This window comes from Protopterus annectens, chromosome 6.part0, assembly GCF_019279795.1.
Source record: "Protopterus annectens isolate FY-2018-M chromosome 6.part0, PAN1.0, whole genome shotgun sequence".
Taxonomy (NCBI): domain Eukaryota; kingdom Metazoa; phylum Chordata; order Ceratodontiformes; family Protopteridae; genus Protopterus; species Protopterus annectens.
In genome coordinates, this window is record NC_056737.1 from 415096234 (window position 1) to 415116213 (window position 19980).

Below are 19980 nucleotides of genomic sequence, written 5' to 3' on the forward strand. Positions count from 1 at the left end.
ATGCTTTTCAGCCCCAAAACTCGGACCGAACCACAAAAGGAGGGGGGGGAGTATCCATATTTATCAAAGATACCCACACCTCCAGGTTAGTGGCACTGCATGAAGCATCGGAGGCCATCCATGTGCAACTAACAGTGGGCAAAACTGCCTTTCAGTTTGCAGCCTGCTACAGACCACCCTCCCAAACACAGAAACCTCACTCGGCTTTCCTGAGAACACTGGAGAATATGAAAGTCTCTCCAAACACCATTATATTGGGTGACTTCAACTACCCAAACATTGATTGGGAAAACTACTCAAGCCCAAACAACCTCGCCCAACGGTTCCTAGAATTTATACACTCAAATGCTATGGAACAACTGGTCACCACTCCCACAAGAGGGCAAAACATATTGGATCTGGTCATCACCAACATGGGGTCTCTATGTTCCACACCAGAGGTATACCTCTCATTGGTAAGATCAGACCATAAGCTAATCTCACTGGACATCCATATTCCGTCCCCACCCCCAGCCAAGGAAACTACAGTGAAGAACTTCTCAAAAGCAAACTTCACACTTCTCAAAACTGAGGTGGAATCCTTCAAAGCCCCTGGGCCAGTGGAAAATATGGCCCAAAATGCAGAATCCTTTACAAAAGCATTCTATGGACACCTACAGGAATGCATGGAACATGCTATCCCAAATAAAACCAAGACTCACTCCTCCAAAGGCAGGAGACCTGTCTAGTGGACCCCAGCCATAAATAAGCTATACAACAGAAGGAAAAAGCTACTACATGATAGAGCAAAATCCCAAAAAGGGAAGACGTCTCTGATCAGTACTAGCAAGAAACTACGATCCCTCATAAAATCATCTAAGGCCAGCTTCAAAAGAAAAAATTGCACAAGACATTAAAGATAATCACAAGGCCTTCCTTAGTTATGTCAGAACCCTGGGAGGCAATTCCCAGATATGCTCTGAGTTAGTGCAAAATGACAAAAAATACACTGAACCCACAGACATTGCCAACATCCTGGCATAAAGGTTCAGTGTAAACTTCTCCCCCTCAAAAGAGCAAATGTCTATCCCAACAGAGTGTAGCCTTCCTGAGATCACAGATGCACAGGTAAGAGCTGCCCTCTCCAAAGGAAAAAACACAGCATCAATGGGACCAGACGGTGTCCCGGGCTGCGTCTTACATGAGCGCCAAGAAGAACTAAACCCTCATATAAAGTCACTGTTCAATCTCAGCCTTACTACAGGATATGTACCCAAGGAATGGCATACAGTAACAGTGGTCCCACTCCACAAAGGTGGTGCCACAACAGACCCCGGAAACTATCGCCCTATAAGCCTGATTAGCCTGGTCTGCAAAGCTATGGAGCATATCATCATGGAAATCATAAACAAAGTCATTGGGAACCTCCAGACACTGGATCCTACCCAATTTGGCTTTGTTAAGGGCAGATCTTGCCTTTTGAACCTGGTCAACTTCTTTGAAACAGTTACCAAAGCCATAGATGAAGGGAAGGTAGTCCACACAGCCTACCTGGACCTCGCAAAAGCCTTTGACACAATACCCCACTCGGGCATCATAAATAAGCTCACCAGCTTAAATATCAACCCCTACGTCACAAGATGGGTTGCAAACTGGCTCAGGGATAGAACCTACATGGTCAGAATAGCAGGTGCCATGTCAGACTCTAAACCAGTCACAAGTGACGTCCCACAAGGCTCAGTCCTGGGACCTCTCTTGTTCGGTATATATTTCTCCGAGGTACAGGCTAACATGGGTGGACTATGGCTGACCAAGTTCGCAGATGACTGCAAACTGGGTGCAATAATTGACTCTCTGGCTGACACAAGCATCCTCCAAAAGGGTCTCACAGAGACGGATAACTGGTGCCAGAGCCATGGCCTAAAGCTAAATGCCATAAAGTGCATAGTCATCCCCTTTGGGAAAAACAAAGTGCCCACAAATTACCACATAAGTGGTAATCCACTAAGTACGGAAGTAATTAGGGACTTGGGGAGCCAAGTAGATAGCAATCTCTCCTTTGACAATCACGTTGCCAAAGTGGTTAGAAAGACCTTCTATATAGCCCACCTTATCACGAAAAGGTTCACATCTAGATCAAGAGAGGTCATTGTGCCCCTCTACTCATCACTTAACAGGCCCATAATTGAATACAATGCCCCATTTGGGATGAACCTTACCCGACACCTGCAGCAACTGGAAAGACCTCAAAAGTACCTCACCAAGAGGATCAAGGGGCTCAAACAGATGCCCTATGCAGTTCGGCTAAAGAAACTCCAGCTCTACTCAGTTGCGTACCGCCTACTCAGAGGCGATCTGTGTCTGACGTATAAAGACATGTCCAACCCAGAATTAATGGACATGCTTCACCTCAGGAAATCCAAATCCCTCAGAGCTACATGCTCCAAGGACTTGAACCTCAGCACAGAAATAAATAGGACATGCTGGAGGGACAGATTCATATCCCAGAGGCTCCCCCTCACTCTGGAACAAAATCCCAATCCATGTTAGGCAGAGCCCCTCACTGACTCTCTTCAAGAGAAATCTTGACGAGTGGATGGGAGATCGTAAGTTTACCCCTGGGATCTCTTCTGTGTCCCTGCTTGACAGAGGTACAGTAAACTAACCTTAAAAGGGCTACCTTCTGTGACCTACTATACAGAGGCACAGTCAACTAATCTAAAAGGGTGGCGAAAGCCAAACGCACTCTAGCTAGGCTTATAAATGCCCTAGGGCAGATAGCCTAGTATCAACCTATGAACCTATTACCATTGATGTAATGGACCTCTTTTCAATGATACCAAAAAAAGAGGGGTTAAAATACTTTCAGGACACGTTACACCACCACTCCACCTTACCCAATGACACCATTTCTATAGCTGTTGAACTAATGGAGTTAGTCTTACAGAATAATTTTCTGCACTTTCAAGGAGAATGTTACCAACAACTTACGGAGGTAGCACTAGGTGCAGCATGCGACCCAGTTTATGCTAATCTGGTGATGCTAGGGTGGGAAAATGAATTCATTTTCAACAGCCCTTTTTCCAAGTACTTACACTTATATGTGAGATTTTTGGGTGACATTTATTTTGTGGGATAGGAGTGTGGAAGGAATTGCTGATTTTCTGGATTATTTGAATCATTGTTCAGGTTATTTCAAGTTCACTATGATATCACACACGACAGGAGGTTTTTTAAGTCAAATATGTTTAGAAAAGATACATTTTGCAATGGTTATTTACATTATTCTAGCAACCAACCACACCTTCAAATAAGAACTTGGTAAGGGGGCAGGCCATATGTATCACCAGAATGACATCCCATTATGAAGACGTGTGGGCTGAACTAGTTAAGCTGAAGGAGATGTTTCTTAAAAGAGGTTACCCTGGCAAGTTGGAGACTGGAATTATTAATGAAATGTATCAAGGCTGAGGTACAAAATTTAAACCACTGTTAAGTGTTGGCATGGCTAAATCTAAAAGGGTTGAAAGGGATGCATGGTATGAGAAAGCTTTAATTACTGAATACAATCAATATGCTCACCACATTTGGGGCATAGTTAAAAATAATTGGAACATTTTTAAAGTGAACAAAGACTTGTATGATGTAATCGGACAAGAGCCTGTGTTTACATTCAAAACAGGAAGAAATTTTAAACAAATATTTGAAGGGAATGTAACCAACACCACTCTTCTTAACAGGGGGACAAGCTCATGTGGTATGTGTAAACAATGCCCTTTTATAGTTAGGATGAAAGATTTAATTTTGGAAAATGGGTTGTGTAGCAGGATACAATTTAGAAATGAAAACTGTTGTACCAGTACGCTGATATATTTAGCTAAATGTGAAGGATGGTTAGCCTTCTATCTAGGTAAGACTGAAAAAGCATTAAAGACTAGAATTTATGAACACATATATAATATAAATACGAAAAAGGAGACTAGTGCCAAAGGTGTGACTGTTTGACCAGGTGGCTGCCACACAAATATCATCAACGGAAATTCTGGATGAAAGGGCAGAAGTAGTAGCCATAGATCTACTACAATGTGCTCTTGGAGGTCAAGGCAGTTCTAAGCCTCTCTGAGAATAAATGAAGGTGATACAGTCAGTTTTTATAAATTTTATAAATGTATATCTTAACAAATATGTAATTTCTTTGGTATTGTATTATTTATATACATATTTATTAATTTTTACTTGTTTATAATCTTTATGTAAACAGATTTCTGTTTTTATAAATATTTTATTTCATTATGTTATTACAGATGTATGTTTTCATTAGTATTAGTCTTTATTTTTTTGTATTTTTTTGCATTTTTGCACAGATTAATTTATACACACACACACACACACACACACACACACACATATATATATATATATATATATATATATATATATATATATATGTATATATTTTTTTTTTTGTTTTTCCTTTTTATATGTCAATTTGGAATGAATTGTCTTGGGTTAAGGTTGCTGCTGCTATATGACTGCATTATTTTATTATTTTATTTCATTATTTCATCAACTTGCATCAATTTCAAATTTTATTGGGTGATTAGCTTATTGTCTTTAATTACTTCTGTATAAATACTAGCGTCTTAGCTCATTGAAATTGTCTGATGAAGTCTAGTCACGGTTACCAGACGAAAGCGCTTACTTTGTGTGTAATAAATTTTGGATGTTCAACTGGTGTTCCAAACTTTTCTTGCTGGATTTGGTCTTTGCTGGTTTTGTCGCTCTTCCTGTTTGGTTACTAGTTTGTTTTCTACCATGGCTGAGAGGAATCCAGGCCTCACGTATGAAGATTTTAAAAAACTGCAAGACTCTGTACATTCCCTTACCCTTTTAGTGAAGCAACTGATCCCTAAACCTTCTGATACAGCTGGTACTGGAAATACCAATTTAGAATATAACACGACTCCGCAGGTTTTAGGGGAGCAAGGTAATGAATTGAATAATGGTTTACCACCCGGTCTTCCGGATGCTTCCCCCCTTGGACATGGAAGTACAAGAAACAAGGAGAGGTAACAATGCTAATAATGTTAATATGCAAGGTATTTCAAATTGTACACTCAATTCATGGTTATTGAGGAGTGTACCACCTGTGCAACAACTGGAGGGGACTGAATGTAACAATTTAACCATTTTTGAAAATAAACTCCTAGACTTCAAAAAGGTACAGCAAGAGAACAAGTACCTTTTGGAATGCATAAAAATTCACCAAGTCCCTAAGGACTTATGGACCTGGAAGTTCCCTACTGACTTCTACAGCATTTTCTTTTTCACCAAGAGCTTTTGGCACTTTTCGATCGGCATGAGTGCAAGCTCATGGAACTAATGGTTAAGTATAACCAGGAACGTCTTGATGTTCTTTCTGCCGAGGTACATAACCTTGACCAGGAAATCCACAGGGGTGGATTTCATGAGACATTCCGTTCCGAATATGAAGCCATATATAGACATGTGGACAGTGTTGTTGCCGTTATTGCTAACTGCAAGGTTAGGAACCTCGAGCAGGACAGGAAAGCATATGCAGCAGGAAGGGCTTACCCTGCTCCTCCATCTGTGCTGTTGAATCCAGGCTTGAATCGTGGGGCCTCTGGGGCTGAGGCAATGCTGCCTGCAGGTGAGCATGTCCCTTTAGAGGAGTCGGGGCCAAGGAGATCGAAATGTTTAAAGAACAGTCAACCTCAGCAATGGAATCCTTACCCACTGAGGTCTGGTTGGAACCAGCAAGGACAGATGAACGCGTCTTCTTACCAAGTGAGGAGAAAACAGAGGTGACTTTTACTTGTAAGGAACCTGTCATTGTATCTAATGCTTCTAATGACTTTAAAATATACAATTACAGCAGCATCGATTTTACAACTAAACATGCTGATTTATTTAGCAAAGGCTTTAATTTTGTTATTAGAAAAAACACGACATTGGTGAATTAATTGCCGACTTAAAATTATTTACTAGGAATTTAAATCTTAAACATTTGCATATAAATGATGTCACTGATGATTATGTATTTAATAACAATATATGTAGTATTCCAAGTACTTTTAACTCAGAAATGCACGGTTTGTTTAAAATTTACGAGAACGCATGTGAAAATGATTTCCGCTATTACGTGGGGAAAGTTAATAACAGATCTAATTTGAGTGATTCTGAGATGTTTCTATTAAGGCAACTTAAGGGGTTAAAGGACCTAAGGTACATGTGTCCTGACAAAGTGGGAGACATGGTTATTTTTCAAAGGGATGATTATGCACAAAAGATGTTTGAATTGTTATACAGTCAAACTTATAGTGAAGCCTCCCTCAACGAAATTAATATAGCCTATAAGAGGATAGATTGGGAACTTTTAGACCTGGTTTGCAAGACCAAATAAATATTGATGATTACAATTATATGGCAACTGATGACCCTAAGATTCCAGCCATTTTGGCGTTCCCAAAATCCATAAGGGACTTGTGAACCCCCCACTTCGCCCTATAGTAGACTCCGGCTGGTCTAAGACAAGTTATATTGCTAAATTTCTGGACAATTCTTTGAAAGACAAAGTGCTTAGTATTCCCCATTTATGCCGTGACTCTTGGCAATTTCTAGAAAAATGTAATGAGTTGACCCCTTTTGATGATAACGGAGTCTTTATAACAATAGATGTTAAGGATCTTTTTAGCTGTATTCCACACTATACTGATAGTGATTGGTTTTCTGATTATCTTTTTGATTAATTTGGTCTTGAGCAAGGGTTAATCAACACCTATACACAGTTAATGGAAATTGTCCTTAACAACAATTACTTGTATTTTGAAGGCCATTATTTTAAGCAATGTGAGGGTGTAGCTATGGGGTCCGCTTGTGGACCCCTATTTTCTAAAACTGTCATGGCACAATGGGAAATTTTGTTCTCCATATTTTATACATATTTGAATGTATTTATGATACCTGGATGACCTGTTTGTGGCATGGATTGGTCCTAAGGAGGACATACCAGCTTTTATGGATGACCTTAATAATAGTACTATTTTTTTTAAATTTACATATACAGTACAGCAGAATGAAATTCCATACCTAGATGTGCTTATTTCTAGTGTAGGTGAAGGTAATATCAAGGCTACAATATACAGGAAGCCCACCTATTCAAATAGTATGTTGCACTTTACAAGTAGTCATCCAAAGCATGTTAAACGAGGTATTGTTAAGGCGAATTAGTTAGAGCTGCTCAGATGAATACATTACTTGATGACTTTCTGATCGAATGTAATACTATAAGTAACATGTTTTTAGACAGGGGATATCCGAGCTGGCTGGTCAATTCTATCAAAACAGAGGTCATTTAGAAATGGAGAATGGGTATTTTTGAACCTATTTTGAAAAGTGAGTCAGGCAGAAATTAGAACTGATCAATTAAGGACTCATACATAAGACAGAAGAGGTCACTTAAGGTTAATCATTTGTGAACTTAGTGGGTGGAGCTAGGAACTAAACCTTCTATTTAAGGGGTAAAATAAAACATTTCAGAGCTTTATTGGAAAGGCTCACCCAGACTCTGCTACATTTTGCTGTGAGGGAAAGGTTGGTTTGCTTTTTATTTGTTGTATTTTGAATTGGTTTATTGGCTTTTTATATTTTGAGTGCTGTGATTTGTTTTCTTTACCTTGTGTTTTGCTTGTGTTCTGCTTTTAACTGCATATTAAAACTTCAAAAGACACCACAGCTCTGTTTCTTGTGAATCAGGCAGTAATTAGAACTGATCAATTAAGGACTCATACATAAGATAGAAGAGGTCAATTAAGGTTACTCATTTGTGAACTGAGGGGGTGGAGCTAGGAACTAAACATTCCATTTATAGGGTAAAATAAAAATATTTCAGAGCTTTACTGGAAAGGCTCACCCAGACTCTGCTACACTTTGCTATGAGGGAAAGGTTGGTTTGCTTTTTATTTGTTGTATTTTGTATTGGTTTATTGCCTTTTTATATTCTGAATGCTGTGATTTGTTTTCTTTACCTTGTGTTTTGCTTGTATTCTGCTTTTAACTGCATATTAAAACTTCAAAAGACACCACAGCTCTGTTTCTTGTGAGTCAGGTAGAAATTATTTCCCACCCTGTCGCTGTTGTGTTCTTAAATACCACTGTCTTTCTAGCTGCCTGCCTCTTATGTAAATTTGACCATATATCTCATTTCCTCTCTGCTTTCACTGGCTTGTGTGAGTAAGCACAAAATTATCATTTTGTGAAATCACTCCCCTTCAACTACTTAAATTTATTGGCCATTCTACTGTATTCCATAGTACCGGAATACAAAAGTGATCACCCCCTTTCAATCTATCTTGCTGTTTTAAAAATAGTGACTCTCCACTAAAACTTAACTTTTTAGACAGGTAAAACTTAGTTACATACTTTCAAATCTAGCTTCTCTAGTGCACACTGCAGTGTTTATGATAAACCATTTTTTTTTCATCTTACCTTTAAGCATCCCTGTGACTAGCACTTGCTCTAATACCTGCTGGAAAGCACTAGGAAGGCTTAGGCACTAAACAGTCTATAATTGCAAAGTACCTTGCTAAGGTAAGGGAAAACAGCTCCTGTATAAAAAAAAAAAAAAAAAAAAAAAAGGCACCAAACCAGGCATGTCCAAGGGTCAGTTTCCGTTGATTTCTCCTGTCCACTGGTGAATCTGGGCATACTGGGGCAATGCAGCAATTATCTCATGTACACAGACAACCCTCTCCTCCTACCACCCAGCACTACAACCTGTGAGAGATGCACCTACATAGCCAAACTGGAAACAATGTTGTTTCCACCCAAGATTGTGCTAGACAGTCAAGAGGAGAAGGTTAACACCCGCACTGCACCTCAAGCAACACATAGCCCTTCTAAACTCACACCACCAACATCCACACATAACAACACTAAATGCACATATGCAGAGGCCCTTAACTGTAACCTGCCAAGCAACAAGGACCTCCGAAGCTGAAACACAAAAAAACACCAATCACAACCAAAGTGTCACATAGCTCACAACACCAGTGTGCCACCCAGCAACAGCCCCTAAGATAAGACAACGTACCTAACACTTTAGTCATAGGTAACTCTATAGTCAGGCACACTGATGTCCCACTCACCAGGCTGAACAAGGAGAAAATTACAGTGAGCTTCCTGTCGGGTGCCAGGATCCGCCACATCACACATGCACTCAAGTCACTCCACAACAAGTACAAATATGACTGTCATTGTCCATGTTGGAGTGAATGACCTGAGACGTACCTCCCTGGACTACATGAAAAGAGACATGGAAGAGCTCTCAGATCATGTGGCCCAGGCAAGTGTAACCCTAGCCCTGAGTAGCATCCTGCCTTTGCCCAGAATGATTCCACAATATAAGGACAAAATGAATGACTTCAACAACTGGCTAAACATCTGGTGTCATTCAAAGAGTATCCAGTATCTGTCTGCCTGGGACGACATGATCGACAGACCACGATGCTTTGCCAGAGATGGTCTGCAGCTGTCACCCCTGGGATTCAAGTTACTGTTTAAGGCTCTTGCCACCACTATAGTGCCTTTTTTAGGCAAAGTTCAAAGGAAAAAAACACCACCGTAACAGGTACATTCATGCAAAATCTGAAGGTAATGCTACTCAATGCTAGAAGTCTAAACCTCAAAATGTACTCTCTCGAGGCACTCCTAAAAATGGAGAACATCGACATCTGTGCAGTAACTGAGACCTGGTTCAAGGCTCCAGAGAGCACCCCTGCAATACCAGGCTACAACTCTAACCACACTTTTCTGCTACCAAACCAGGATCGAAACACTAAAGGTGGAGGAGTGTCCATATTCACCAAGGATATTCACACCACCAGGTTAGCTGCCCAACACAATGCGTCTGAAATTCTCCAGGTGCAACTAACACTAGGTAAGACTGAAATACAAATTGTAGCTTGCTACAGATCTCTCACCATGCCCCAAGATTCTCATTACACCTTTCTAAACATACTGGAAATATTAATATACAACTAAACACCCTAATACTGGGTGATTTCAACTACCCTGCCATTAACTGGGAAAACTACTCTTGCACCAACACCTTTGCCCAACGGTTCTTGGAATTCATAAATTCCAAAACCCTGGATCAACTAATCCATAGTCCCACCAGGGGCTCCAATATCCTAGACCTGGTCATTGCCAACATGGGAAATCAATGCTCCACACCTATGGTCACCCCCACGTTGGTCAGGTCAGACCATAAGCTAATCACCCTTAACATCCACATCCCACCCCCAACCCCCAGTAAGGAAACTTCCATAAAAAACTTCTCCAAGGCCAACTTCATGCTACTCAAGTCAGAAGTTACAAACCTCATGACACCCATGCAGATGGGAACTGAAAGTTTGAATGTTGAGTCCTACACTAAGGCACTGTAAGAGCACATCCACTCATGCATGAATCGTGCCATCCCAAATAGAACCAAGATGTTCTCCTCCAAAAAAAGGAAGCCAATCTGGTGGTCCCCTGCCATAAACAAACTTTACAACAAAAGGAAAAAAACTGTTGCAGAAAAGAGGAGAATCCCAGGATGCAAAAAACTCCCTTGCCAGCCTCAGTAAGAAGCTGAGATCCCTCATAAAATCCCCCAAAGCTAGTTATGAAAATAAAATTGCTAAAGATTCCAAAGACAACTAGAAGGCATTCTATAACTATGTTAGGAATCTAAATGGCAATGCGCAGATCTGCTCTGAGTTACAACAGAATGGCATTAAATATACTGATCCCAAGAATATTGCCAATATCCTGGCAGTTCGATTCAGTGCCAACTTCACCCCCCTCTCACCCCCTAAATGGCCCATCTCAATACTGGAAGATTGCCAAATTCCAGTAATAATGGCCACACAGGTAAAACACGCACTCTTCAAAGCTAAGAATATAGCATCCATGGGACCTGATGACATCCCGGGCTGTGTACTACATGAACTACAAAATGAACTGGCACCTCACTTAAGTGTCATGTTTAATCATACCCTCACCTCAGGCTTCGTGCCCACTGAGTGGTGCACAGCTACATGTATCCTACTCTACAAGGGGGGGATCCACCTTGGATCCCGGGAACTACCGCCCCATCAGTCTGACGAGCCTGATCTGCAAGGTCATGGAACGTATTATCATGGAACTTATAAACAAGGACATTGGCAACCTTAAAACACTGGACCCCACCCAGTTTGGGTTTGTGAAGGGCTGATCTCGTCTCCTGAACCTTACTGACTTCTTCAAATCGGTCTCTAGAGCCATGGACGAGGGTAAGGCAGTCCACACAGCCTATATGGACCTCACCAAGGCCTTTGACACCATCCCCCACTCTGGAATCATAGATAAACTTACTAAGCTGGACATTAATCCCTACGTCTCTCGATGGGTTGCCAACTGGCTTACTGAAAGAACCCACACTGTAAACGTAGCTGACTCCAAATCCAGCTCCAGAGAAGTGACAAGTGGAGTACCAGGGTTCAGTCCTGGGACCTCTCTTGTTTGGCATCTACTTCGCTGAAGTACAGGCCAACACTAAGGGACTCTGGATAACAAAGTTCGCAGATGACTGCAAACTGGGAGCCATTACTGAATCCCCAAATGATGTGGATACTCTACAAAAAAGCCTTAAAGAAACAGATGCTTGGTGCCAGAGCCATGGACTCAAGCTCAATGCCAAGAAATGTATAGCTGTCCTCTTTGGGAAAAAACATGTACCCATGAATTATCACATAGGTGGCAGTACACTAAACACCGAAAGTGTGATAAGAGACTTCGGGACACAGGTGGACAGTGGTCTCACCTTCAATAACCACATCGCCACAACAGTCAGGAAATCCTTCTATGTGGCACACCTCATCACTAAGGGCTTTTCATCCAGAAAAAAGGAGGTCATTGTCCCACTATACTCATCCCTCATTAGACCCATTATAGAATACAACGCCCCATTTGGTATGTACCTCTCAAGACATCTGCAACAACTGGAAAGGCCTCAGAAATACCTCACTAAAAGAATCACAGGCCTAAAGCAGATGCCCTATGCTGACTGCCTTAAAAAGCTCCAGCTATACTCTGTTGCATATTGTCTACTCCGAGGCGATCTCTGCTTAACATACAAGGCCATGTCAAACCCAGAGCTGTTGAACATGCTACACTTAAAGAAATCCCAATCCCTCAGAGCCACATGCTCCAGGAATATAAATCTTGTCATCACAATAAACAAAACATGCTGGAGGGATAGGTTCCTGACCCAGAGACTCCCCAGACTCTGGAATAGACTGCCTACACATGTCAAGCAGACCACCTCTTCGGCCATCTTCAAAAGGAATCTTGATGATTGGATGGGAAAAAGGAAATTCACCCCGGGGATCACGTCAGTCGCCCTGCTAGACAGGGGTCCAGGGAAGTAAATAGTGTGGGAAGAAATAGCCAGGGAATTGTTATGGCTAGGCTTGTATAGGCCCTAAGGCCGATAGGCTAGTACCAACCTATGAACCTATGAAGCTAAAAGTACTAATACAGTAGACCAAGTTCAAGGACAACTATTTTCTAATAGGCTAAATGTTAATGAGAATAGGACTACTAATAACGACCAGGTAGGCACAGGTCCTTTCTTTGGTGATAACAGTAGTGAAACTAGGTTAAATAACCACAAGAAGGCAATGTGCCCATTTATATGCACTTATTCTGTAGGCAACTGCTTGGTAGAAGACATTATTAGGAAGAATTGGCCCATCCTTATGTAGGACCAGGGGATAGCTGACACATTTGGTAGTTGTCCGCAGGTAATCTTTAGAAGGGGAAGAAACTTGAAAAATCTATTAAGAGTATGTTAAACCACAGAACAGGAAGGGTCAAATGCTACCTTGCGGAATGTGCCGACAGTGTAAATATATTCCAAAAACAACTAAGATAAAAATTAGGGACAAAGAAATTAATATTAAGGGGAAATGTAACTGTTATACCCAAGGAGTTGTATATGCTGCTATTTGTTGCCAATGTCAAGCATTTTATATTGGCAAGACACAACGTAAGCTAGGTCAACAAATTTATTAACATATGTATGAGATTAAGCAAAACAATGAGAAAAATGCTTTATACAGAAATATTAAATGTTGCCCTGAACATTGTTTTAAATTTATAGTACTACAACAAATTACAAGTCAGGCAAGGGGTGGTCCTTGAAAATACTTCTGGAAGAGAAGGAAACCTGGTGGCAACATTTTTTTAAATGCTTGTTTTTCCCCAGGCTTAAATTATATGATTTCTATTACAAGTAAATTGAAATTAAAAGTTTTTGATAGGTGAGTAGATTTAGCATTTCAACTCCTGTTAGTACAAGTATATTTATGTATTATAGCTTATTTAATAGAGATAGTATTTTTATTAATGTTTATTTTATAAATGTTTTTTCATAAATGTATATATTTTATAAATGTATATCTTATCAAATATGTAATTTCTTTGGTATTGTATTATTTATATACATATTTATATAAACAGATTTCTGTTTTTATAAATATTTTATTTCATTATACCATTACAGAGGCATGTTTTCATTAGTATTAGTCTATTTTTTGTATTTTTTTCCATTTTTGCACAGATTAATTTATAAACATATATATATATATATATATATATTTTTTTTTCCCCTTTTATATGTCAATGTGGAATGAATTGCCTTCGAGAAAGGTTGCTGCTGCTATTTGATTGCAATATTTTATTTTATTTCATTATTTCATCAACCTGCATCAATTTCAAATTTTATTGGTTGATTAGCTTATTGTCTTTAATACTTCTGTATAAATACTAGGGTCTTAGCTAACTGAAATTATCTGATGAAGTCTGGTCACGATTACCAGACAAAAGCGCTTACTTTGTGTGTAATACATTTTGGATGTTCAACTGGTGTTCCTAGCTTTCCTTGCTGGATTTGGTCTTTGCTGGTTTTGTCAGTGTTCCTGTTTGATGCAGTCAGTGATCCATTTGTTTGTACTAATTTCACGAAATTTAAATTTGGGATCTTGGATATTATAAAACCAAACCCCATAGGTGGTGCTTGGAAATTGATATTAAAGGAAAAATTGGTGTGGCAGCTCAGGTTGAATGCCACTTTACCCCCTGGACTTAATGAATATCTGTCCCTTAAACCTGTCCTTAAGAAGAAGGCAGCTTTTGTTTTTGACAATATAATAAAGACATGCATAACACCAATGCCCTGTGTTTTTAGATTAAAGATGGGTAATATTTATTTTATTTATTTATTCCATCACTGGTTCGAGGATCCTATAGCAACTATTCATTTATTAAACTTATATCTTGCACATAATAGATTTTTATAATATGTTTTAATTTAATGTATACAATTACTTTTACATATTAATGTACTAGGATTTTAAGGGTTAATAGTTTGGAATGGTATTTCTTAATTGATAGATGAAGGATGCTATTTAAACGGTGAAGCAACGGCACATGATTATCTGATGAAGTCTCATTCACAAGACAAAAGCACTCATCATTGCATTATTTTATTTGAATTAAAGTGTCAGTCGGCCCCTGCCTGTGGCTGGATTGTTATTTTATAATTTACTTCTGTGTAGGGCATTGGTGTTCTGCATGTCTTTATTATATTCACAATCCACTGATAACCAGGACAGTATAGAAAGAAAGGGAAATGAGGCTCAGACATAGGACCTAAGTGTCCCACAATCTTCCAAAGATTTTCTTGAAGAATAAGGCAGGGTGATGGCTGGGTGGGAAAGTGAGGAGGAAGGAAGATGGACAACACAGATGCCAAGTTATGGTAAGACATAACATTTTAATCTGATGTTGTCCTCTTCATTCCTCCTCACGACTGGGTCAAAGTCCCCAGCTACTTGATTCCTGGGTGGCCCTCACGGAAGGATGTGCCAGAGTACCATCCAGCCAAAGGAAGCCTTACTCCTAGACTTGATATCTAATTTGTAGTGTGTAATAAAGGTGAGACTGTTTGACCAGGTGGCTGCCACATAAATATCATCAATGGAAATTCTGGATGAAAAGGCAGAAGTAGCAGCCATAGATCTAGTACAATGTGCTCTTGGAGGTCAAAGCAGTTCTAAGCCTCTCTGAGAATAAATGAAGGTGATACAGTCAGCGATCCATTTGGGCAGTGTGATTTTAGACACCACTAGGTCTAGTTTGCTAGCAGAAAAGGCCATAAACAATTGGCCTGACTTCCTGTGCTGCTTTGTTTTATGCAAATAAAAATGCAGTTGTCTCTGAACATCAAGATGATGTAGAATGCACTCTCCTTTGTTGGAAAAATTAGGAAAAAATACTGGTAACTGAATGGATAGGTTAATGTTGTTTTCCTCGGTTACTTTCGACATAAAGGAGGGATTGGTATGCAGTGAAAATCCGTCTTTATGAAAAATTATGTATGGAGATTTCGAATATAACACCTGTAGTTCAGAAATTCTCTTTGCTGAAGTAATGGCTACTGAAAAGATGGTCTTCCATGACAAAAACTTCAAGTCAAAACTAGTTACTGGCTTGAACAGTCCTTAAGTCAAACTCTGCAGTACAACAGTGAGGTCCCCATGGCAGGGAAGGATCTTTAGTGGATGGCTTTAGCAAAAACATACCCTTCATAAATGCTTTGCATAATCTCAAAGTAGGCAAGGAGTGAGATTGGCTAAGCATATGAAAATCAAAAACTGCTGCTAGCTGAAGTTTGATGGTAGAAAAACTTGCTCCTCCTTTAAACAGGGTAAGAAAAAGCAAACTGTCTGGGACATGTGCCAAAAAGGGATCAAAATTTTTACCTGCAGCCCAAACAATAAAACTTTTCGATTTACTGCTGTACACTTTCTTAGATGAAACTTTTTGAGAGGCCAAAATGATGTTACAAACCGGGGAGGCTAGCCTGGACTGTCTTACTATGGTTGTAATGGACAAATCATGTGGTCAGTTTGAAGGCATGAAGACTGAGATGCTGTAATCCTGCATGGTGAGAGAGGAGATCCTGTCTTGGCTGTGGTATCCATGAAGGATATTTTAGACGAAACCAGAGGAAGGGGAACCACATCTGTTAAGGTCAGAAGGGGGCAATGAGGATGACTGAGCTCTTCAGCCTGCTTGCCTTCTGAAGAAATTTCAGGATAAGCAGAAAAGGGTGATGGGCATAAAGGAGACCTGGGAGACAATCCTGCACCAGATCGTCCCTTGGGGACTCTCTCGGAGGGGGGATCAGAGCAAAGAACTCATTATATTTGTTGTTGAGGGGAGAGGCAAAAAGTTCACAGCAAGGCTGACCTCAACGTTTGAAGATCATATTCTCCATTGACTGCTTTAGCGACCACTCGTGTGGGATCAGGATAGATCTGTTGAATTTGTCTGGCAGCTTGTTAGTTTTCCCTGGAATGTGCATTGGACAGAAGATTCAGTAATCAAATGTGTAAATGCTAAAAACTCAGTACTGTTGTCCAAATACGCCAAGAAATGGCTAATTTTCCCCTTGTCTTCTACCCCAGAAATGATGATGTCGTCAAGGAATCTGCCATAAAATGACCAGTCTTTGGCAAAGGGACTGTTGAATATAAATACCATTTCCCAGTAGGCTAGTACAATCTAGAGGAACTAACAAAATCACTGCTGACATCGACTCCAGAGCTTGTAAGACTAGTCGTACGGGGGGGGGGTACTAGTGGGATAATAGTTCCCGAACTTAATTCCTCAGTATCATTATGCAGTGAAGGGGAATAGAAGCTCTTTGATCCCTCATGTTCAACGGGGGGGGGGGGGTACTAGTGGGATAATAGTTCCCGAACTTAATTCCTCAGTATCATTATGCAGTGAAGGGGAATAGAAGCTCTTTGATCCCTCATGTTCAACTGAGTTCCTATGAATTCTAGGTTTTGCACGGGAGTCAGATTGGACTTGTCTAAATATATGGTGATGCCCAGGGAGTATAAGAGCTGAATCAGGTAATGTCTGGCTTGGAGAAGTTGATGCCTCGTGGGAGCAGTAAGGAGCCAATCGTCTAAGCACTGAAACACTAGGAGTCCTTTGAGTCTCATGTGATCTGTTATGACTGCCAAGCATTTGAACACCCGGGAGCTGTGGAGAGCCCAAAGGGCAGTGCTCTGAACTGAAAGTGATTGGCTCCCAGCTGAAAGCGCAAGTATCTCCTGGAGCATCTGTTTATTTTGATATGATACTATGTTATCCTTGAGATCTACTGAGCACATCCAATCATTCTTGTGCAATAGGGGCAGAATCGACTGAACCATAACCATTTGGAACCTCAATTTCTTTTCATAAAAATTCAAATTGCTTAAATCCAGTATGCGTCTTAGGTTCCATGTCTTTTTGGGCATCAAAAAGAAGCAGAAGTAAGTTCTGAATCCTCTTTGCTCGGTTGGGACCTCTTGGACGACTCTTTTTTGCAGCAATTTTTGAATTTCTTGGGCTGCCTGCTCCCTCTAACTGGGTGGCACATCAGACAGTTTCTTGCTGGTGTTTGGAGGGGTGAAGAAAACGGGAATGTAGTTGCCTCTGGATATTATGTTTAGCACCCATGAATTGTTTGTCAACTGTGTCTAGACTTCTGGGTGCAAGGAAAGTCGACCCCTGACTGCCAACCCAGATGGACAGTCAGGCAGTACTTCAGGAGCGCTGACCGGGCTTGTCAGAGAACATGTCTCTGAAGCCCTGATTCTGCAGACCCCCTCTGCCTCTAGGGTGAGGTCTACCATTAAACCCTCCTCCTCTGCCTCTGGAGGAAGGGACCCACGCAGGTCCTGGAAAGGCCCTTGGAATTTATAAAACCACATTTTCTTGCCTCCCCGCTGGTTCCTCGAAAAGGACTTTTAAGACATAGAAAATTTGATTCCCACAGCAGAAAGGGTCTTCCCATCCTTTTCTCTGTGGGTGAGTGCATCTCTAACAGAAGACCCAAACAGTGATGAGCCATCAAAAGGGGCATTAACAGAGCACACCTTGAAGAGTTCCGCAAAATCACATAGTCTCATCCAGGTGTGTCTCCTTAAGAATAGTCCTGAACCAGCAGCTCATGAGACACTTTCCACTGTATGGGAGATTAACTTCATCAAGGCGTTCGCAATGGATGACAGAGTGGCCAGCTTGGGAGAAAGTTTCTTAAGCTCCTCCACAGGCATGGACTCAGAGACAGAGCCTGAGAGCTCCTCGATCAGATCACTCTGAAGCCAGGTAAAATGAGCTAGATAATTTAACTACTGCAGTGCAAAAGTGGCTGAAGCATAAACCACTCTTTGTTAGGCGGATGGACAGTGGCACTTTCCTCTGCTAGTTCTCAGTGGCCATCGCCACCACAATGGCATCAACTACAGGACCCTTACTCCAGTGTTTCCTATCAGATGGTGGGACCAGGAACCTATCTGGGCACTTGGGAATGGGTTCGATGGTATCCGGTTCCTTCCATTGCCAGCGGGAAACCAGAGCAACGTCGTCATTCACGGGGGTGGGGGGTACCCATGACCCAGATGGGCCTGCCCCGAATGCCTCCAAGAACACTGACTCCTCGGAAGAATGGGGTTGGACAGACCACCCACCTTTTTGCTTCAGGGTCTCTAGAATGTTTCCAAAGGAGTTGTCAGGTGGGGATCAAGGGGATCCTTCCCCCTCAAAGTCAGTGTCTTTGGTAAATGACTCCATCAGGGAGTCGATGTGCCTCCTTTTGCATGTCTTCTTCCAGGGGAGCTCCTAAGCTGGGTACTCAGACGAAGTATTGGAAGGGGATCCCTCTTGGGCAGGGATATCCTGGAGACTACTTGGGACAGGCTGACTTGGGACAGAATGAGTAGCCTCAAGACTATGACCCAACAGGGGTATGAGTGTAGGTTGCTGGAAATGAGATGATGGTTCTCTGCTAATGGGGGAAAACCCTTTCCACTACTTGGAAAGCTGATGGACCTGGAGAGGCCCTCCCTACCTTCCTCGGTGCTGAAGCAATGAAGGCAAATCCATCAGGACTCACTCTGGATCTGTGGCCCCCACAGGGAATCAGACCCAAGCTCTCTTGGGTTGAAGCACCCAGGAGAAGAGATGGCTCTGACAAAGACAAGAGCCAACCCCACTCCTCTGAACCCGGCTTTGACATCTTGGCTCCGAGATCTGCTCTGCTCCAAAGGAATAGGAATACAGCTGATCAAGGGTACCATCGGAGTCAACAAAGGTGGCTTCCCCAGCACCAAAACCAACACACTGGGGAGTCCCGAAACCTGCAACTCTGAAGCTGACACTACTTCCATCTGAATCTGGGTCTTGACGAACTTCATCATCCTGTCTACGCCTACCTTGGACCAGCTTCTAGAGGACCTGGAAGAAGCTGACTAGGGAGGTCTGGAGTGCTTTAACTTGGTAGAAGGGGACTTTCCTAACTGGCTTGGAGACTTGCTCCGAGCTTTCAGATCCAGAGCCCTAGGATCCAAAACCAGAGCTGAAGAGGAAGGAGGTGGCTGCATAATTATACAAGTCAAAACCGAGGAGGCCTATGGATCCGATAAGGCAGAAGCCTTCTTCAGATCTGAGGAGATTGGAGCCAAAATTTTCTTAGCTTTGGTTTTCGGCTCTAAGGGGTCACTCGGCTCTAAGGGGTCACTCAGGGAAGTAGAGAGAGACATCTTCTTAGCCTCTTTGGAAGAAGAGGACAAAGCCATGGAGGGGGTCTGAGCCTCAGAAGCTGAAGAAGGAAGAAGACCCCTTAATATAAATTTACTGTGCCTATTGACAAAGGCAAGTGGGTTAAAAGATGCACATATTTTGAAAGAAGCTTTAAGGTAATCAGCACCTAAACAATAGATGCACTCCTTGTTGGCATCTTGGTTGGGGATCTTGTGCCCACAAGAAGTGCAACGCTTTAAATCCTGACAGGGACTGTCAGACATAATTCCTATAGAGAGGAACCTGTCCCTA